This window comes from Neoarius graeffei, chromosome 10 (assembly GCF_027579695.1).
Source record: "Neoarius graeffei isolate fNeoGra1 chromosome 10, fNeoGra1.pri, whole genome shotgun sequence".
In the NCBI taxonomy this organism is placed as follows: Eukaryota; Metazoa; Chordata; class Actinopteri; order Siluriformes; family Ariidae; genus Neoarius; species Neoarius graeffei.
Window position 1 is genome coordinate 88,664,257 of NC_083578.1, and position 23,278 is coordinate 88,687,534.

General features: G+C 44.8%; 1 protein-coding gene and 1 long non-coding RNA gene across 2 annotated transcripts in view; one reads left to right on the top strand and one right to left on the bottom strand.

Annotated features, from left to right (window-relative positions):
* zgc:92140 (uncharacterized protein LOC447854 homolog) overlaps positions 1 to 23,278 on the top strand; it is a 77,884-nt gene that overhangs the window by 18,538 nt on the left and 36,068 nt on the right. The gene's annotated exons all lie outside the window — the stretch shown is intronic.
* Positions 1,060 to 5,738, bottom strand: LOC132892642 (uncharacterized). Its single transcript, XR_009655473.1, has 2 exons — positions 5,453 to 5,738; positions 1,060 to 1,336 (listed from the first exon to the last, which is right to left on the bottom strand). It is a non-coding gene; the product is annotated as an uncharacterized LOC132892642 (long non-coding RNA).

Consider the following 23,278-nt stretch of genomic DNA (forward strand, 5'->3'; position numbering starts at 1 on the left):
TCTCAGTTCTTTTCAGGCACATTTTTGTGATCTTCAAAGGCCAAATTGCACAAGACATTAGTTTCCAATTATACTATAAATTGAATCTAATTTACAAGAAAATGTCAGAAGATTCAAGAAAAACGTGCTTAAAGTTCTACCCAAGAAAACAGTTGCACACACAGGTCAGTTCCATGTCTAGAAAAAAGTATGGGGGGTGTGGGGTTGGTTACAACTTACTGGGACTCATAAACAGGTACTATAATAAAACTCATGAAACATTATGTCAACAATGACTGACTATTTTTTTATACGAGGTTTATAATACATCTATAAGAAATTTAGTAATTAACAATACAACTCTTCTTACATAATCAAGTTAAATTTTTGAGGATGAGATTCCAAGTAACTTTGTCACACAATGACTTTTAAAATGACTCAAAACTAGACATGGTCATATCATTGGCATTCAGACTAAAATCTGCTGCACTAGAGCTTAGAAAGTGGAAGAAAACACAGCGAAAGAGAAACCAATCGAAATGAAAGGGTGAAAGTGATTGTCATGCCTTTACCAGAGATGGACAAAGTACCCAAGTTCATTACTTAAGTCAAAATATAGATTCCATTGGTTAAATGTGACTCTGATACAAGTGAAAGTTATAGTCAAAATTTTACTTAAGTTAAAGTACTGAAGTACTTGCTTTTAAAAATACTTAAGTATTAAAAGTACATTTTCTGTCAACACACTGTTGTATTACTGCCACAACGCTTATGCCTCTGAAGCAACCGACTGGATTTACTGGATTTACTGACTAGCTTGTAGAGCTGAAGCTCCACCTGACATACTAGCAAACTCTTTTCAAACTTGAAATCATATTTGGCAGCTAATGTTACTAGAAAAGAAAGATTTCTACATTCTGTTTATTTGGCAAGGTTATGCGAGAACATATTTCTGAAAGGACTTCAGATAAGTTAACGTTATTCATTTTAGCATAACTCCGTTTTTACATGCTAACGAACAGTGTCCAAGTTAACGTGGACAAGGCGATTGTCACGGAACAGACAGGAGAGGAGATCAAATGCGCTCAAACCACAGTTTATTAATAATAGGGGAAAAGGGAGTTGGGAGAATGTGTGTGGGTGAAGTCCAGAGGCAGGAGAACTTAGAGGCAGGGATGGCTGGTAGTGACATCTGAGGTCTCCCATCCAAGTACTGACCAGGCCCAACCCTGCTTAGCTTCTGAGATCTGATGGGATCTGGCATAGTCAGAGAGCTGTGGCTGTAGGCTGACAGAACTTGGGTATCAGGCAGTCTCCAAGCGAGCAGTCCCTCAGCAGGCAGGAGTTAGAGAGCAAACTGGAACACAGAGTCACAAATCAGGTAGCAAGATAGGGGACAGAAGGCAGATCAGGTTACCGGGGCTGGAGAGCAGACAGAGTCAAACGGAACAGAACAATTTCAGGAGTCAGAGTAGTAGGAACACAGAGCAGGTTATCAGGCTGAGAGTTGCAGACGATCTGACACTGAGGCTAGGGAGAACTGCAGCTTAAATACACCCAGGGGGAAGCAGGTGATCGGCAACAGCCAATGACAGTCACTGAAAGTTAATAAGAGGAAGTGAGTGCAGGCGTGGCCGGTAATGCTGAGTGGAGATGTACCTGAAGAGAGAAGCCCACAGGTAGGACCATGACAGGCGATGACAACTTGGCGGGCAAATCCACAGAAAGTCATTTGACTAACCAGACTGCAACGTTATCGCTAGCTCTAAAAGCACAGACAACTTCACTACAAGCTTTCTCTTGGAATAAAACGTTTACAGACCTCAATATGCTTCTGCAGGTTGGACGGCGAGTTTTTGTACGCTGTGATGTGGTTCGTTTTCAGCAAACAAAGCAAAAATTAAAAATGAAACGAATCTTTAATCCTTTCAGAAAACTGAAACATGGGTTCATGGGCCATGAGTGCGTGCATTCCCCAGAAGAACCTCCTCCTTCTGTTCTGCCATCAACTGATCATGTTCAAATAACGCTGCTGAAAAATCATTGACCTTGATTTTATCCAGTCTATGGACGTGACGTGGCCTGAGTGATTACTGATCATCTGTCTCAGGGTCACCTGCGAAAAAACCAATCACGTTTTAGAAAAGAAAAGAAAAATCATCCACTTTCAAAGCTGCTCCATAGTGATAAGTAATGAGGACCTTGATAGAAATGTAGTGGAGTAAAAGGTACAATATTTGCCTTTCAAATCTAGTGAAGTTAAAGTCATAAGTTTCCAAAAAACTAACAGATCGATGAGGATATTATGTTGCCATCTGTTAGCTTTTTCCTGAATGTTCAACATAACTTTTTGTTCATGATACCTTATGTTATGATGGCATCAATAAAGAATTGTTTTGTTTGGAATTGAATGTGGTTTTTGTTTTTTAAGATTCTTGTAGATCTTGTCAAGAATTTCAAAGATCATTGAAGATCTTGGCAAGAAAATTGAAGCTCCTTAAAGAGCTTGGCAAGAAGTTAAAAGATCTTTGTAAATCCTTGAAGATTTGGCAAGAATATTAAAGATCCTTGAAGAGCTTGGCAAGAACTTTAGAATTCTTGTCAAGATCTTTAAAGATCCTTGAAGACTTTGAAAATAAATTTTGAAGATTCTTGTAGATCCTTGAAGATCTTGGCAAGAAGTTAAAAGATCCTTGGAGATCTTTTGAGGCTCTTTGTTGAGATCCTCAACAGGCTCTTCAAAGCCCCTCACAAAGAACTTTACGGATCCTTGAAGATCCTTGAAAGATTTTCACCAGGGTTGTCCACCTCTGTTTTTGGACCACAATGGAAATAAGTGCTTGCACTTTTATTGTTATCCATTTATTATTATGTCATTTGTATCATTTTTATACAAGGTCATTTTAATAGTGAATAAATCGCTGTCAACAATCCATCGATTGGTGTTATAGTAAGCATGCTAATCCTTGAAATAACCTTATAACCCACAAACTAGCATTATATGCTAATCCTGTCTATGATGAATAACTGTATTTTACAGGAAACATGACCGATTCAATTAGTGTGTAAGACAGAGAGAGAGCGAGACATTTAAATATGTTTTTCCATCTTCCTCATGACATTTAAAACCTGACACAGGAATGTAAATGGTGTCGAATTGATCCACACTTCACATAGAGAAGAGAAGCTTCAGTGAAACACATTTAGGAGCTTATTTAGTGTCCGTGTGTGTCTGTGTGTCCGTCCAAACAGGATACAAGGAGGCCAATTATCCTGCTGCAGCCGCCCGATTTAATTAGACCTTGTTTGAGATGGATGAGTTTCTAATTGGAAATGAATATTTATAGTGTGAATAGAGGAGGTGACTGTCAGCTTCATGAGAATGGATTTCAGATACAAAAGCAGAACTGGTCCTTGTTTTGTGTGTGTGTGTGTGTGTGTGTGTGTGTGTGTGTGTTTTATAATCGGTCTAGGGTAAGTCGGCAGCCTGGGAAAAACCTTTCCCTTGTCAATTTTTGGACATTTTCTACGATATATCATTCTGTAAACGGCAGACTTTCTTGACCTTTCTCTTCTGCCTGTCTCTCACCTGAGAGGTTCTTGCATTTTAAAGTCTGGCTAAAGTGAAAAGGGTGAAAATTGCATTTAAAGATTTCGTTCCAGTTCTGTTTTATAAGTCTAAAGCCCTGGTGAAAAACCTCACAGGATCTTTAAGGATCCATGAGGATTGTCAAAGAGCTGCCAAAGATCCTTAAAGTTAAGGATCTTTATAGGATCCTTAAAGGATCTTAGAAAGATCTTTAAAGCTCTTCATATGCAAAATCATTTGTAAAGATCCTCAAGGATCCTACAAAGATCCTCATAATGATCCCCGCAAAGATCTTTGCAAGGATCCTTTAAGATCCTCAAGGATTCAACAAGGATCTTTCAAAGATACTAGAAGGATCCTTCTAAGGATCTTTGAGGATGTGATCAGGATCTTTTAAGGCTCTTTGTCAAAATCTTCACAAGATCTTTGACAAAGTTCCTCCAAGATCCTCAAAGATTTAACAAGAATCCTTCAAAGGTCTTAAAAGGATCCTTTTCAGGGTCTTAGAAAGATCTTAACTGGAATCCTCAATGATTTAATCAGGATCTTGTAAGGATCCTTGTCAAGGTCTTTACGAGATATTTGAGAGGATCCTTTAAGATCCTCGAGGATCTAATGAGGATCTTTCAGGTTTTTTTAAATCATCCTAATTCAGTGGAATTGGCAAGGATGAAAATAGATTGAAACTTACATAATTATGATTCATAAGAATTAGATAAAGATCTACCAAGGAAGCCTGAATAGCCAACATCTTAAAAGGATCTTTGCAAGAATCTTTCGTGATTTTCAAGGTTTCAGAGAACATGAAAGGATCTCTTGGTCAATCATTTGACTTCTTCTGCTGGAAATGTCAGTGTATGTGTTACGATGGCATCAGTAAAGAATTGTTTTGTTTGGAATTGAATGTGGTTTTTGTTTAAGATTCTTGTAGATCTTGTCAAGAATATTAAAGATCTTTGAAGATGTTGACAAGAATTCTAAAGATCCTTGAAGATCTTGGCAAGAACTTTAAAGATCTTCACAAGAATTTCAAAGATCCTTGAAGATCATGAAAAAAAACAACTTTGAAGATCTTGGCATGAATTTTGAAGATCTTCTAAAGATCTTTGTTGAGATTCTCAACAGGATCCTCAAAGACCCTCACAAAGAACTTTAAGGATCCTTGAAGATCCTTGAAAGATTTTCACCAGAGAAGCCTACCTGTATATTTACAACCCAATCTACATCTGGAAAAACAACATTGCAGGGCTCGACATTAACGGTTGTCCACTTGTCTGGGACAAGTGATACTTAATGTCGGACAGGCTCATCGTCTCAGTTACTTGTCCGATCGGACAAGTGCCAAAATACGCCGATATTCAGGTTACATATCAAATTTATCAGTTTATTCACATGATTTCCGAAGCACCTCACTCGCCATATTGTTTTGATGAATTGCCAGATGTTTCTATTCGGAAAGAGCGATGTGCGCATGCGCAATGTTCCACTTGCGAAACCGGCCAATTGAGGTATTTCACCCACGTGACCAAGTCACGTGACGCAGCCATTTTGGACGGCACGCTTAAGTCCTTCAGTGCAAGGCGGTATGAGATGGTGGAGACCTTTGCACATTTTAACAAGAAAGTAAGCTGTGATTCGTGTTAAATTGGATCTGTCTTTTATCACAAACACTGTACCCAGCCTTGGTATGGAGCCCTGTTTATTTATTTCTGTGTCCCGTTTCTTTCTAGCCTCTGTTATTGCGTTTTATGTCTGATGTCTGCTACATGCAACCCTAGACAAATTAACACTGCCTTGTTTCACTGCTCAGATGGGTTAACAAACACTGACCCATTTACTTTTTGCTATATATTTTATCAAAATTGCGTTAACTGATAAACTAACCTGAAATGAAATGATCACTGCAAAGTCTGGAGTACTCTGTTGGCTCCCAATCCTGTCTCTTCACAGCTGCAGTCCATTTGGCCCTCTTGTCTGGGTCAGTAGGAAACCGGTAGTGATGTGTCGGTCGCAAACGATCCGGTTCAAAGAGCCGGCTCTTTGAAGTGAACGACGGGAGCCGGCTCTTCGGTGGGAGCCGAGTTGGGGAGCCGAATTAGTTTTTTGTCCTTAGGTGCCTCAGAGAGAGAGAGACTTTCACAAAAAAAGTTGCTGTCCGATTGCGTCTTTGTGTTGTCTATTACCATTCAAAGGAAAAAAAAGTAGCATGGTGTACGCCTACTTTTTTTGGTTGGGGGGGTTGATGTCATTCACAGCTGCGAAAATATGAAAATTGGTGTAATGCTTAAAGCTGTGGAGCGCAGGGGAGAGGAGTCTGTGAGGCACCTGAGGAGGGAAAATCAGCTGTGTATTTTATATTGGTAATATAACACAGTTTTGCATTATGTTTGTGAGAAAATAATTTATTAATTGGTAAGTAAGTTTTATTTCTATAGCTAGAACATTGGTACACTGCTATACTTTACAAAACTTTACAATGGCTACAAAAACTAAAAAATAAAATGGAAAACATCCTATTGATAAAATATAAATAATAATGTAATTAATTAACTAGTTAATTGCAGCAATTAAATCAAAAATAAAATCTCAGGAGCCGTTTGGGAGCCGAAAGAGCCGGCTCCTTATAGTAAGAAGAGCCAAAAGAGCCGGCTCCCGAAAAAGAGCCGAAATTCCCATCACTAGAAACCGGTAAAAGGAGCGTCCTGCACGCTGTCCCTGTCTGTTGTGGCAGCCCACAGCACAACAAGCAAACACCATGGTTATTTATAAAGTGCTTACTGACAAATTAATCTATTCTAGGTGTCTGTAACATGTTTTTTTTCAAGCTGGTTCTCCCTCTCTGTCTGCAGCGTTAGTATGTAGCTTGACGTTCAAAATGGCGGACACCGGGGCGTCACGTGACCCTGTGACGTCAGGTGAAATACCTCAATACCACTTCGTGTATTTGAGCTGAAAAGTAAACGGTCGTTTATGATTGGTTTTAATCGTGTCATACACGTGGATTTGTTGACATTTCTGTTGGCGGGATCATTATTCAACTGTATATTTACGTTGAGTGTGTGGTAATTTCCAAATCTTTGAATTGTTGTCGATGGTGTTCGTTATATAGCCGAGCGTGTGCTGGCGGGGAATGTGCGCCTGCACGCGTGTGGATTGACAGGGAGTGATGGAGGAGTGGGGAAAGTTATCTATGAAATACCAAGCTGTCAAATGGCTGCTAATTAGGTTACTGGCTATATTAATTAACTAATTAGTAATGGGAGTTTAGGGATTTGAAACATAGGGCTCTATAATTTAGACATAATTATGGATTATTTGAAATTATTATCTTTTTTTTTTTTACCATTAAATACCATACAGGAGCCACACTGAATAATTAGGCAACAATTAATCAGTGGAAGATATATATTCAAAATTAATAATTTAGAAATGAAAATATATATAAATTTAATTTTCCGGTTTTCAATTTCTCATAAATAAATTAATGATTGATGGAGTCCAATTGATGGAGCAGAACTCAAGGGTTGATAGATGAAGATGAATAGAAACTTTATTTGTATCCATTCATCTGTGAGTCAATAGAGGTGTGGAGGTTTTCATAACAAGATATATTATCTTGTCATTTAATAACTAGATTTCAGTGTATAATAATCAGTGATTTACAGTATTAGTCAGTTTTGTTATCAGTTGTTTTTTATTTGTAGCATTGTTATTTGTTTCTCTTGTCCAAACTAGTGATATCTCATCAAGTCATAAATTTTATGATAATGTTCCTTTTTGTGATATTTGTTCCTGAACTGCAGAGTACTGATCTGTGTATATATAATGGTTAGTGTTTCTGGATCTCATAGTATAGTTATTTTGTTCTTAAAATTTTATGTTCATAATTTCTACTCTATTGGAATATATTGCTTCTGAACTTCAGCATAATAATTGGTGAATTATGGTATCAATCAGTTTGTTTTACTATATTTTCGAACTTTTGCCTCAGTATGTCAAGTATTGATTACTTTTGATTCATAGATATTATGCATATGTTGTGAATTCGGAAACAAATGCCATAAAGATTGTTGGGTTACAAATAGTTTTTTTTTTTCTCAAATATTTCTTCGGACAAGTCAACTTCACATTCGGACAAGTAAATTTCCTTTCAACTTGCCCTACAAGACAAGTGGTTTCAAAAGTTAATGTAGAGCCCTGCAATCATTGTAAAGGATCCTAAGTTTACAGTGAGAAATGAATTCTCACTGTGATTATCATCCGTCTCTTTCTCGTTAAAACGCAAGCCTCATCGTTGTCTCTTCACTCCACTGATCTCTGTTTGTGCTCACGTCGGGGGGAAATAATCGCTGATTTATTCACTCGATTCAGCTCTTTGTTTACTGGACGTCATCTGTGCAGAGAGAGAACATGCTGTTCTTTGTTTTGATGCTGATGTGATGGTGTAGGGACTCCGTGAACATTTTCAAGACAAAACGAATTGATTCGGCTTTTGCTACGAGTTTTGTCAAAGCATGATAATCACTCAGATAACTGCACAAATTCAGCCTAATTTTGACACGATTTTGTCGTGGGTGACTTGTAGTGTGACATTGAACAGCAATGTGGCGTCCAGGACACTACGAAAAGTCTAGCATGTCAGAATTTTTTTTATATTCTATGGAAATGAGTGTTCTACTGGGAAATACACCCCTCATATTTTTCATCTGAGCTCCATCCAGGACATGGAGAACCAAAACTGTGACTTTTGTGAATGTGTTGATATAATAAAAAGAAAATCACATGTTGGCTTGAAGATGTGAAGTTTATCTTCTCGTGTATATGAAAAACTTGCATTTTGCATACGAAACACATTGTGGATCTGAGTGACATTTAAATATATTGTCTGGCTCTTTTTGTATAATAATAATAATAATAATAATTTAAAAAAATAATAATAATAATTGGCTTTTATTCCTGATCTATCAGATCTATTCCATTCAGCTAGCATGATGCTGAATGAGTCGAAGACAAGTTGCTGAATGGAATATGTCTGATAGACCATGAAAAAAAGCCAGCCGATGATAATAATAATAATAATAATACATACATACACATTCCTTTCGGGTGTTCAACACACCTTTCTCTTTCAAAATTCTCTCAAAATCTTCCGTATTTTTTTTTTTAAACGAAGCAAACCTGGCGGCCATGTTTGTTTACAAATTGTCCCAGTCGCTCGCTAGCGTGGAAGTTTTATGTCTCCAGTGTGTGACTTCATGCTGTCTTGACAACCACACAATATCAGAACCCATATTCAATACTCATTCTCTATTGGGTAGAGTGGCATAATACACGTAGGATAAGCAATATGCTAACAATATTGCATGCTATCAAATCAATTGAATGAAACTCGCTAGAATGGAATAGAACACGTTTTTATTCCATCGAAAAAGTGTCCTGTATGGATAATAACTCCTGCTATTTCACTCCGATGATGCCACTCCCAGTGTTTTCCCGCTGTGTTGTGAAAGTGGCGAACCGGTTGAAAATTTAAATTCTTTTGATTAACTTGCATTTTTTTTGTGGATGTGTCCATATAACATAAAGAATATTACATCTTGGTGCAAAGGTATAAAGTTTATCTTCTCGTATTGAAAATATTTACATTCGTTCACTAACTCGTGATCTATACATTCACCACTCGAAGATAAACTTGATATCTTCACGCGACTGGGTAATATCCTCGATATATTTTCTTGCCTACGATGTTTTCTTTGATAGCCTTGATTGACTGACTGACTGTTTCTTGACCCTCCTCCCTGATGACACGCAAGGACGTGAACAATGATTGGTCGGAGTCAAACTTGTAGTGTTTCCGGTCTCCCGACCAAGACACAGCAAGAATTTATAGCACTATAATATGATATGATATGGTGACCATTGTGAAAGGCAAAAACATCATGTAGTCTGACCCCAACACCAGCTTGTGATGTTTTATGTTACACACATTTAGCAGGCGCTTTTATCCAGAGAGACGTACAACATAACCTGGGGAGCAGTTGGGGGTTAGGTGCCTTGCTCAAGGGCACTTCAGCCATTCCTGCTGGTCCAGGGAATCAAACCAGTGACCTTTTGGTCCCAAAGCTGCTTCTCTAATAATTTAAGTCATGGTTTCCCCGAGGTTTTAGGCATCTTTAAGCAGGCTGACTGATTTTATCACTGGGTTTGTTAAACTGGCTCCTTACACGTAATCATCTTTTGTGAATTCAACTGCAACCATATCTGACTTTTTTTTCCCAGACTGCAACGCGTTGTGTCGGTTATGATGTCACTGTGGACACGACAAAATGTCATTTTGGTCATCAGGAGGATGTTTTTGGCCATGGGGGTGTCGTCTGACTCAGTGACAGGACTGGAATACCTTCTTAGTCCACTTTCTTTGATTTCGAGTCTTGGCAAGGGGTACGATTGGTTACTTGAGGAAAAAAACCCTCAAATATAAAAACCCCCTATTTTTAAAGACAGCAGGACTCAAGCGAGACCAACAAGGACCAAGACAAGTCTGAGTGCAAACACTAATGAGTCCAAGACATACCCGAGACAACAGAAGGAACACCTTGAGACCGGACCCGAGTCCTACAGCCGTGTTTAATAAACGCAGGATACACACAGCAGCCATCTCGTGTAGTTGAAAGCAAACCAACGAATGTTTGCAACAAGATGTTGTGTTTGGATGTGCAGGAACGTGTGCAGGAATTTCCAGCATTGCAAAAGCTTGACGTTTAGGAAACACTGAGCTTGAGCAGGAAACTCAGAATCTCACGCTGAAGTTCAGACCCAAATTCAGAGAGGCTTTAACTTTATTGGACTTTCATGTTCCTTTCAGTGGTTTTTCCTTTTATCCAGTTATGACGGTGTGCCGCACCATGTTCTCTGGTACTTTGTGTGTGAGAGAGAGAGCGAGTGAGGGAGAGCTTCTAGTAATCATACAGGAAAAAACAGAGGAACATTAACTCGCCTCCATTGTGTATTTTTTTTTTTATAGGTATTGACTTGTACACCATTGTTTCCACACCTAATTACTGCAGCTCAGTTCTTTCCATTCTCTTTTTCACACCACACACACACACACACACACACACACACACACACACACACACACACACACACACACTCTCTCTCCATTCTGCCATAATCCATAAACACACATCAACTTCTTGATATAAAATTAAAGTGTCATAGGAGGTGATGATTGTCTTTTTTATATAAATATATATATAAAACACACACACACACGAGCCGGCTGGAGCAGTGTGAGTCAGTTGCTGCTGCCTGAGGTCAAAAACAGTGAGCTATACATGCATGAACATCCCCCCCCCCCCCCCCCCCCCCCCACACACACACACACACACAATAAATAAAATAAATAAATTAATACTAATAAATAAATAGAATTTTTTTGAAAAAGTGAGCCAAGTTGAAAGATCACACAGGCAAGCCAGGTCAGATGCGCGCTCTCTCTCTCTCTCTCTCTCTCTCTCACACACACACACACACACACACACACACACGGCCCCACCCAGTAGCCACATTCTCTTGCTCTAACACACACACACACACACACATATTGGCAGAACTAAACCCAGTTCACACACCAGCATAAGCAAGGCCAAAACTTCCCACCCTGACACACACATACACACTCAGGTAATTCCCAACAGCATACACAAATCAGACAGTACAGTACACACACACACACACACACACACACATATATGTATATATATATATATATATATATATATATATATATATATATATATATATATATATATATATATATGTGTATATATATATATATATATATATATATATATATATAGAGAGAGAGAGAGAGAGAGAGAGAGAGAGAGAGATACACACATTCATATACACAGACACCGAATCTAGACACTCCAGAAAACACACAAAGAGTTACAGTCTGATTTAATGTGTTTACACACTGGCACAGTCAAACCCAGCTCACACACCCAGATATGCAAGGCCAAGCTTCTCTCTCTCAAACACACACACGTTTGTAACTCTGTAATACACACTGAGAGTGTCTTCTGAATGATATCATGGCCTTGGTGAACCACAACACTCTCAGTTGGGGTGTGTGTGTGTGTGTGTGTGTGTGTGTGTGTGTTGTCTTTGACAAACAAACCCGATCCTTTGCTCAGTGCTGTGATGTCATCCGAATATGTGACGCAGCTAAGGACTGAATGTGATACAGTTCACAGCTGCGTTAATGAAGTATAAAGTAATTCAGTTTTGTGCATTTAGCTCTATTTCTTAAAAAGGTCAGCTTGCAGGAGTGGGAGGCCATGCCCCCTTCACTAAGACTGACTGACAGGTACAGAGGCCACGCCCCCTTCACTAAGACTGACTGACAGGTACAGAGGCCACGCCCCCTTCACTGAGCCTGACAGATACAGAGGCCATGCCCTTTCACCGATTCTGTGGGGGACAGAGGCCAAGACTATTTCACTGAGATTCACAGATACAGAAGCCACACCTCCTTCACTGAGACTGAGAAATACAGAAGCCACACCTCCTTCACTGAGACTGACAGGTGCAGAAGCCACACCTCCTTCACTGAAATATACAGAAGCCACACCCCTTCACTGAGACTGAAATACAGAAGCCACACCTCCTTCACTGAGACGATGTACAGAAGCCGCACCCCTTCACTGAGACTGACCGTTACAGAGGCCACACCTCCTTCAGGGAGTAGGAGAGGTAAAGAGAAGGAGAGAGACTGAGAATTAAGAAAGAAAGGAGTGAGGGAAAGGGAAAAAAGAGGATGAAGGGAGGGAGGAAATGGATTTATAGCAAGAAAGAATGATGAAAATGGAGGGAAGAAAGAAGGAGATGAAAAGGGGGGGAGAGAGAGAGAGAGAGAATAACAAAGAGGAAGAAAAGTAGGGACACAAACAAGAACGTTAAGTATTTAAAGAAGGTGAAGTATAAAGGAATGATGGGGAAAGGAGAGAGAGAGAGAATATGCAGAAACGATTGTAAAAGGAAAGAGGAACAGCATCAAAGTGAGAGAGCCAGAGGAGGGATTTTAGTGAAGGAAGAGGGAATGAAAGAAGGAAGGTAAGAGCGAGAGGAGGGTGGGAAAAGATGAAAGTGAAAATGGAGAAGGTTTAAACAGAGAGAGACAGAGAGAGATGGAACGAAGGATGGAGGGGAGAGTCAATGGCAGGCAGGGAGGGAAAGTGGGAGAGAAGAAGGATGAGGGGGTTAATAAAGGGAAAGCTGAGCAGAGAGAAGGAAAGAGGGGTGAAGATGGAGGGATAATGGAAGTGAAGGGAGAGATGTGAGAGAAAGAGAGTGATTACAAAAGAAAAGAGGGGTAGAAAGGAGACATAAAGAGGACAAGAGAGAGGAGGAATGGAGAAAGAGTACAAGAACAGGAAGGAAGGAATGAAGAAGAGTTGAAAGAAAAAGAGAAAAAGATGAAGAGGAAGGAAAAAGAGCCATAATGGAGATGTGACCGTTAAGAGTGTTAGTGTTTATATCCTTGAGTGCACGCTTACGTAACGTGTGTGTGTGTGTGTGTGTGTGTGTGTGTGTGTGTGTGTGTGTTGGCAGGCGTGCAGGATTTGTCAGGTTGATGAAGTGTGTAAAGCGGAGAGGAGGGAAGAGGGAGGGGGGACTTTTTGAGTAAATGTTATGACGGTTGGGGCTATGTGCCGTCTCTCACACACACACACTATAATGTTGTCACTTCAGGCCAGGCAGCATACCCTAAATGAAACTGTGTGTGCGCGTGCACACACACTGAGTGAGGAGTTCTCAGACATTTATCAGAACATGACGCGGACCTTCTCGCCCCGCAGGGACACGTAGAATGTTGTACTACACCTTGCATTATATCGGAACGTTCTCCTGCCTCTGGAACAGTCCGAATATTCTATGCCTCGCCTGAACATTATTATTTCGGAATGTTCCACTGAAAGTTCCCCTGTCTCTCCTGCCCCATTAGAACCTTCCACCATCCCCTGTTGCCCCATTAGCACATTCCTTTGTCATTGGGCCACATCTGAAATGTCATCACTTTACCAGTTGCCCCATCCAAATATTATCCTATTCCCTGCATTTCAACATTATGCGGTTGAATCAGAGCGCTCTTCTGCTGCCAGCTCTAACGATCCTGCCCCGTTCTGCCCCCAGCTCTAACGGTCCTGCCCCATTCTGCCCCCAGCTCTAACCATCTTGCCCTGTTCTACCCCCAGGTCTAACGATCCTGCCCCGTTCTGCCCCCAGCTCTAACCATCCTGCCCCCAGCTCTAACCATCCTACCCCGTTCTACCCCCAGCTCTAATGATCCTGCCCCGTTCTACCCCCAGCTCTAACGATCCTGCCCCGTTCTACCCCCAGCTCTAATGATCCTGCCCCGTTCTGCCGCCAGCTCTAACCATCCTGCCCTGTTCTGCCCCCAGCTCTAACGATCCTGCCCCATTCTGCCCCCAGCTCTAACCATCCTGCCCTGTTCTACCCCCAGCTCTAACGATCCTGCCCAGTTCTGCCCCCAGCTCTAAAGATCCTGCCCCATTTTGCCCCCAGCTATAACGATCCTGCCCCCAGATCTAACCATCCTGCCCCGTTCTACCCCCAGCTCTAATGATCCTGCCCCGTTCTACCCCCAGCTCTAACGATCCTGCCCCGTTCTACCCCCAGCTCTAACGATCCTGCCCCGTTCTACCCCCAGCTCTAACGATCCTGCCCCGTTCTGCCCCCAGCTCTAACCATCCTGCCCCGTTCTGCCCCCAGCTCTAACCATCCTGCCCCGTTCTGCCCCCAGCTCTAACCATCCTGCCCCGTTCTGCCCCCAGCTCTAACCATCCTGCCCTGTTCTGCCCCCAGCTCTAACCATCCTGCCCTGTTCTGCCCCCAGCTCTAACCATCCTGCCCCGTTCTGCCCCCAGCTCTAACCATCCTGCCCCCAGCTCTAACCATCCTGCCCCGTTCTACCCCCAGCTCTAACGATCCTGCCCCATTCTACCCCCAGCTCTAATGATCCTGCCCCGTTCTACCCCCAGCTCTAACGATCCTGCCCTGTTCTGCCCCCAGCTCTAACCATCCTGCCCCGTTCTGCCCCCAGCTCTAACCATCCTGCCCCGTTCTGCCCCCAGCTCTAACCATCCTGCCCTGTTCTGCCCCCAGCTCTAACGATCCTGCTCCGTTCTACCCCCAGCTCTAACGATCCTGCTTCGTTCTACCCCCAGCTCTAACGATCCTGCCCCATTCTACCCCCAGCTCTAACGGTCCTGCCCTGTTCTGCCCCCAGCTCTAACGATCCTGCCCCCAGCTCTAACCATCCTGCCCCGTTCTACCCCAAGCTCTAACGATCCTGCCCCGTTCTATCCCCAGCTCTAACGATCCTGCCCCATTCTGCCCCCAGCTCTAACCATCCTGCCCTGTTCTGCCCCCAGCTCTAATGATCCTGCTCCGTTCTACCCCCAGCTCTAATGATCCTGCCCTGTTCTGCCCCCAGCTCTAACGATCCTGCCCTGTTCTACCCCCAGCTCTAACCATCCTGCCCCGTTCTGCCCCCAGCTCTAACGATCCTGCCCCGTTCTGCCCCCAGCTCTAACCATCCTGCCCTGTTCTGCCCCCAGCTCTAACGGTCCTGCCCCGTTCTGCCCCCAGCTCTAACGATCCTGCCCCCAGCTCTAACCATCCTGCCCCGTTCTACCCCCAGCTCTAACGATCCTGCCCTGTTCTACCCCCAGCTCTAACCATCCTGCCCCGTTCTGCCCCCAGCTCTAACCATCCTGCCCTGTTCTGCCCCCAGCTCTAACGATCCTGCTCCATTCTACCCCCAGCTCTAACGATCCTGCCCCATTCTACCCCCAGCTCTAATGATCCTGCCCCATTCTACCCCCAGCTCTAACGGTCCTGCCCCGTTCTACCCCCAGCTCTAACGGTCCTGCCCCGTTCTGCCCCCAGCTCTAACCGTCCTGCCCCGTTCTACCCCCAGCTCTAACGATCCTGCCCCGTTCTACCCCCAGCTCTAACGATCCTGCCCCGTTCTACCCCCAGCTCTAACCGTCCTGCCCCGTTCTGCTCCCCAGCTCTAACGATCCTGCCCCGTTCTACCCCCAGCTCTAACCGTCCTGCCCCGTTCTGCCCCCAGCTCTAACCGTCCTGCCCCGTTCTGCCCCCAGCTCTAACCGTCCTGCCCCATTCTGCCCCCAGCTCTAACCGTTCTGCCCCCAGCTCTAACCATTCTGCCCCCAGCTCTAACCGTCCTGCCCCGTTCTGCCCCCAGCTCTAACCGTCCTGCCCCGTTCTGCCCCCAGCTCTAACGATCCTGCCCCGTTCTACCCCCAGCTCTAACTGTCCTGCCCCGTTCTGCCCCCAGCTCTAACCGTCCTGCCCCGTTCTACCCCCAGCTCTAACCGTCCTGCCCCGTTCTGCTCCCCAGCTCTAACCGTCCTGCCCCGTTCTACCCCCAGCTCTAACGATCCTGCCCCGTTCTACCCCCAGCTCTAACCGTCCTGCCCCGTTCTACCCCCAGCTCTAACGATCCTGCCCCGTTCTACCCCCAGCTCTAACCGTCCTGCCCCGTTCTGCCCCCAGCTCTAACCGTCCTGCCCCGTTCTGCCCCCAGCTCTAACCGTCCTGCCTCATTCTGCCCCCAGCTCTAACCATTCTGCCCCCAGCTCTAACCGTCCTGCCCCGTTCTGCCCCCAGCTCTAACCGTCCTGCCTCATTCTGCCCCCAGCTCTAACCATTCTGCCCCCAGCTCTAACCGTCCTGCCCCGTTCTGCCCCCAGCTCTAACCGTCCTGCCCCGTTCTGCCCCCAGCTCTAACAATCCTGCCCTGTTCTACCCCCAGCTCTAACCGTCCTGCCCTGTTCTGCCCCCAGCTCTAACGATCCTTCTCCGTTCTACCCCCAGCTCTAACGATCCTGCCCCGTTCTGCCCCCAGCTCTAAGGATCCTGCCCCGTTCTGCCCCCAGCTCTAACCATCCAGCCCTGTTCTGCCCCCAGCTCTAACGATCCTGCTCCGCTCTACCCCCAGCTCTAACGATCCTGCCCCGTTCTACCCCCAGCTCTAACGATCCTGCCCCGTTCTGCCCTCAGCTCTAACCATCCTGCTCCGTTCTACCCCCAGCTCTAACGATCCTGCCCCATTCTACCCCCAGCTCTAACGGTCCTGCCCCGTTCTGCCCCCAGCTCTAACTGTCCTGCCCCGTTCTGCCCCCAGCTCTAACCGTCCTGCCCCGTTCTGCCCCCAGCTCTAACCGTCCTGCCCCATTCTGCCCCCAGCTCTAACCGTTCTGCCCCCAGCTCTAACCATTCTGCCCCCAGCTCTAACCGTTCTGCCCCCAGCTCTAACCATCCTGCCCTGTTCTGCCCCCAGCTCTAACCATCCTGCCCTGTTCTGCCCCCAGCTCTAACCATCCTGCTCCGTTCTACCCCCAGCTCTAACGATCCTGCCCCGTTCTACCCCCAGCTCTAACGATCCTGCCCCGTTCTACCCCCAGCTCTAACCGTCCTGCCCCGTTCTGCCCCCAGCTCTAACGATCCTGCTCCGTTCTGCCCCCAGCTCTAACGATCCTGCTCCGTTCTACCCCCAGCTCTAACCGTCCTGCCCCGTTCTGCCCCCAGCTCTAACGATCCTGCTCCGTTCTACCCCCAGCTCTAACCGTCCTGCCCCGTTCTGCCCCCAGCTCTAACGATCCTTCTCCGTTCTACCCCCAGCTCTAATGATCCTGCCCCGTTCTGCCCCCAGCTCTAACCATCCAGCCCTGTTCTGCCCCCAGCTCTAATGATCCTGCTCCGTTCTACCCCCAGCTCTAACGATCCTGCTCCGTTCTACCCCCAGTTCTAACGATCCTGCCCCATTCTACCCCCAGCTCTAACCATCCTGCCCTGTTCTACCCCCAGCTCTAACGATCCTGCCCTGTTCTACCCCCAGCTCTAACGATCCTGCCCCGTTCTGCCCTCAGCTCTAACCATCCTGCCCTGTTCTGCCCCCAGCTCTAACCATCCTGCTCCGTTCTACCCCCAGCTCTAACGATCCTGCCCCATTCTACCCCCAGCTCTAACGGTCCTGCCCCGTTCTGCCCCCAGCTCTAACTGTCCTGCCCCGTTCTACCCCCAGCTCTAACAGTCCTGCCCCGTTCTACCCCCAGCTCTAACAGTCCTGCCCCGTTCTGCCCCCAGCTCTAACCGTCCTGCCCCGTTCTGCCCCCAGCTCTAACGATCCTGCCCCGTTCTGCCCCTAGCTCTAACGATCCTGCCCCGTTCTACCCCTAGCTCTAACGATCCTGCCCCGTTCTACCCCCAGCTCTAACCGTCCTGCCCCATTCTGCCCCCTGCTCTAACCGTCCTGCCCCGTTCTGCCCCCTGCTCTAACCGTCCTGCCCCGTTCTGCCCCCAGCTCTAACCGTTCTGCCCCCAGCTCTAACGATCCTGCCCCGTTCTACCCCTAGCTCTAACGATCCTGCCCCGTTCTACCCCCAGCTCTAACCGTCCTGCCCCATTCTGCCCCCAGCTCTAACCGTTCTGCCCCCAGCTCTAACCGTTCTGCCCCCAGCTCTAACCGTCCTGCCCCGTTCTGCCCCCAGCTCTAACCGTCCTGCCCTGTTCTGCCCCCAGCTCTAACGATATGCCTTCTGTATCATCAATGTGTTTATTTCTACCTCCTGCTGTGACTGTGAAGACCTTGTTGTCGTTAGCATCGCTTTCACTTACCGTCATCAAAGTGCAGCCTTGAGAGATAAAGTGTTTTCTCTCTCTCACACACACACACACACACACACACACACACACACACACACACACACACACCTGGTGCTTTGTCCTGTTCATTCTAAACACTTGCCCTGATGTCCACTTCAAAGGAGAAAGATGAGTGGTGGAGATCACACTCTCTCTCTCTTTTGCTCTTTTTCTCTCTTTTTCTTGCACTCTGTTTTTCTTGTGGTCTTTCTCTCTTTTCTGCTCTTTCTTTTTCTTGCACTCTCTTTTTGTGCTCTCTCTCGTTTTTGCTCTCGCTGTTTCACACTCTCTCTCTGTACTCACACTAGGTGATCCGTACCGTGCCACAGCAGATTTGACCCCAAACGCTGGTTCTTTTGTGTCGTGTGATCGCGACAGTGATGCATCACTGTGCTCACTAACTCTGCCCAAGCACAGAACCCGAACGCTACAATGTGCACTTTTCAGTTTATTGGAGAATATTTGGGTTAAAACCTGGTCCGGTTCTCACCTTATTGATGAACTTGAATTTACTCGGGTAAAACTGCAGATTTCTCTCTCAGCGTCAGCAGCCTCTGTAAAAAAAAAAACCTTCTTGTACGTGATCTGAAAATCGCTGCATTGCATAATTGATAAATCTGCACCGTGCGTGACGGGGTCTCGTGACGGGGCCGTGTGTCACTGCAAACAAAACGACTCAAAATAAGTCACGGTGTAAAAACATTCTCCATCGTGCGATACATCAGCACCGTTCTGCAACACCGTGAGCTGCGTTGTGATGATGAAGGAGCATTTGGGCCTAGAACGCTGTGAGCGCAGGCCGGAGGGGGAGGGGGAACAGTCGTACTCTGGCACAGTACCATGGCAACTGTGCCTAGTGTGAGTACACCTTTAATCTCACTCGTGGGTCTCTGATAGCCCTTTTCCACCAAATCAGTTCCAGGGCTGGTTCGGGGCCAGTGCTTAGTTTGGAACCGGGTTTTCTGTTTCCACTGACAAAGAACTGGATCTGGGCCAGAAAAACCGGTTCCAGGGTAGCACCAGCTCTTTGCTGGGCCAGAGGAAAGAACTGCTTACGTCAGCGGGGGGGGCGGAGTTGTTAAGACCAACAACAATAGCAAGACAGCGAGAGGGTGCCATTTTTAAAGCGACGCGATATCATGGATGCAGTAAAGCAGCAGTGGTCTCTGGAGGAGACAACAACCTGTCTCCAAGCGATATGGTCCACAGATGAAGTCCAGGCGAAACTGGAGGGTGCTATGCGGACCCTATTACACCAAATACAAAAAGAGATGGCTGCGGCAGGGTATGAACGTACTGTCGAGCAGATCAGCAACAAATTAAAGAAACTGAAGAAAGACTACAGGGACCAAAAAAAGGACCTCGGTTGAAGCGGCAACGGGCGGCCGAGGAAGAACCCCCACTTCGATATTCTGGACTCGGTCCTCGGTGATAGACCGGCAAATAAAGCCACCGGAGCCTTAAATTCAGCGACGGCGATGCTGGAGGTGATGGTGGACGACACACTGCTGCAATCAGAGCCTGGTAAGTTTCTTTTCAAACATTTTCGCCTTGCATAAAGTTTTTTAGTGAGTGACCGTTACTAGTTACTTCAGTTCCTCCGCCAAGTAGGTTATGTTTTCAGTAGCGTTGGTTTGCTTGTTTGTTGGTTTGTCTGTTAGCAACATTACGGAAAAAGTTATGAATAGATTGCTCTGAAATTTTTTCCAGAGGTGTGACTGGGCACAAGTAACGATCCATTAAATTTTGGCGGTGATCCGGATCACCTTCTGGATCCCGGATTTTTTTAAAGGATTCTTGGCGGAGGTCCGCGCTCTCCGAGTGCTTTTCTAGTTTGTATAATGTTATAATGAAATCTGACGCATAGTTTCATTCACTAATTCATTTTTGTAACTGTGAACTTAGTTCAAAATTTTTCATTCTGAACTATGCACTGAACTAGCTCATTTTAAAATTTGTGAACTGAACTTTGAAATAGTTCATGTAGAAAGTGAACTTTCCCAACACTGGCTGTTTTTATGTGGTTTATAGAGTTGTCCACCATCGGGGATGAGGACCTGATGTCTCCACTCCACTGCAGCTCTCCTGCACCACCCAGCAGCTCAGGACAATTGCAGCAGACCAGACCTGGTAAGTTGTTGTGCTGAGTATCCAGTAGTCTGTCTCACCGGATACTATGCAAACATGGATATATCCAAGTGAATGATTTATGTTTAACCTCGTTTCTTTAACCCTTATGCCTCACTAAGGACATTTTTGGCTTGTCAGTTGTTAATTTTCTTTATTATTTTGACTGTGTTCATACATATAGAAATATAATAAGGTCAATAGAATATAAAGTATGGCAAATGTGCTGTACATTAACTCCACAAGTAAATGCAACACTTGTTATGTTTCCAACACTCACACATGCACATTTATTTCTCAATACACATCCCACTCTAATCTAAGGGGAAAAAGAGGCACAAGGGTTAAGTGCCATGATGAATATTTGTTTGAGTATTGATGACTCTCCACACAACACGTTTATTTACCTATACATTTTTCTCTTTACAGGTAATCTTGCGACTGATGGCAAGGCGGAGATCACATGTTGTGGGCACACCCAAGATCTCGCTGCTGGTGGGACACAATTGTTCCTGATTTCACCTCTCACCAGTTCATGCAGAATCTCCGTGTGTCCCAAGAGTCGTTTGAGTATATCTGCAGTCGGGTGAGGCATGTCTTGGGGAGAAGGAACACAAATTACCGTTTGTGTGTCCCAAACCAGAAGCGGGTGGCTTTTGCCATCTGGAAGCTGGCCACTGGCGGTGAATACAGGACCATCAGCCATCTTTTTGGAGTAGGCATGAGCACCGTCTTTAATTGCGTTCAGGATTTCTGTAACACAGTCATCAAGGTGCTGCTTCCTGCCCACATTACATGCCCTGATGCTGAGAGGTTAGCGGAAATGGCTGCTCTCTTTCAGAGTCATTGAAGAGTGCCATAGTGTGTTGGTGCAATAGATGGAAGCCACATTCCCATTATAGCACCAGAAGAGTATCCCCGAGACTACAACCCCGATTCCAAAAAAGTTGGGACAAAGTACAAATTGTAAATAAAAATAGAATGCAATAATTTACAAATCTCAAAAACTGATATTGTATTCACAGTAGAACATAGACAACATATCAGATGTCGAAAGTGAGACATTTTGAAATTTCATGCCAAATATTGGCTCATTTGAAATTTCATGACAGCAACACATCTCAAAAAAGTTGGGACAGGGGCAATAAGAGGCTGGAAAAGTTAAAGGTACAAAAAAGGAACAGCTGGAGGACCAAATTGCAACTCATTAAAGAGGAGAAGGACGACCCAAGTTGTTATCAGCGCTCAGTTCAGAAGCCTGCATCTCTGATGGTATGGGGTTGCATTAGTGCGTGTGGCATGGGCAGCTTACACATCTGGAAAGACACCATCAATGCTGAAAGGTATATCCAGGTTCTAGAGCAACATATGCTCCCATCCAGACGACGCCTCTTTCAGGGAAGACCTTGCATTTTCCAACATGGCAATGCAAACCACATACTGCATCAATTACAGCATCATGGCTGCGTAGAAGAAGGGTCCGGGTACTGAACTGGCCAGCCTGCAGTCCAGATCTTTCACCCATAGAAAACATTTGGCGCATCATAAAACGGAAGATACGACAAAAAAGACCCAAGAAAGTTGAGCAACTAGAATCCTACATTAGACAAGAATGGGTTAACATTCCTATCCCTAAACTTGAGCAACTTGTCTCCTCAGTCCCCAGACGTTTACAGACTGTTGTAAAGAGAAAAGGGGATGTCTCACAGTGGGAAACATGGCCTTGTCCCAACTTATTTGAGATGTGTTGTTGTCATGAAATTTAAAATCACCTTATTTTTCTCTTTAAATGATACATTTTCTCAGTTTAAACATTTGATATGTCATCTATGTTCTATTCTGAATAAAATATGGCATTTTGAAACTTCCACATCATTGCATTCCGTTTTTATTTACAATTTGTACTTTGTCCCAACTTTTTTGGAATCGGGGTTGTACTACAACTGGAAGGGATGGCATTCGGTTGTTCTGCAAGCAGTTGTAGATGGCAGAGGTCTTTGCTGGGATGTGTGTGTTGGCTTTCCAGGGAGTGTGCATGACGCAAGAGTCCTAAAACAGTCACATTTGTGGGAAGTCCTAAGTGACGGGGAATTTCTAGGTCAAAGCAAAGTGACCATCTCTGGCTGTGAGGTTGGACATTACCTGATAGGTGATCCAGCCTACCCCATGCAGAACTGGCTGATGAAACCCTTTTCTGACACTGGCAGATTGACCCCTGAACAACACACCTACAATTACAGACTCAGCAGTGCACGATCGGTTGTGGAAATGGCATTTGGGAGATTGAAAGGACGGTGGAGGTGCCTACTGAAAAGAAATGACTGCAAGCTGGAACTGTGCAAGAAAATGGCGCTGACCTGCTGTGCCCTTCATGACATCTGTGAGGAACATGGCCTCCTCTTCAGGCATTACCTGAACATGGTAGTCAAGAATGGACTGACATTAGAGCCGCTTTAATGGCCTACTTTAACGGAGGGAACGAGTAATTTGTTTGGTTATTTTGCTATTTACTTCATGTCAATGCTGTTTAATTGTTCAGTTCGGTAAGTTCATAGAAATGAGTCATTTATTTGTAAATAAAGTGACTGACAACATCTGTGTTATAAAAGGTAGCTTGTTGAGTTCTTTCATTACTTGTTTTCACAAGCTCTAACCAGCTTTACTTGCACTTATTACACAGTTAAAATAATTTTACATCACTAATGAAAACGTATACAAGCAGACATGTCTCTTTAGAAAAAACATTTATTTACATAGTGTGTAGAAACACAACATAACAACAAAGTGACGTGAACAGTGCAAAGGTGCAAAACAAGAAAA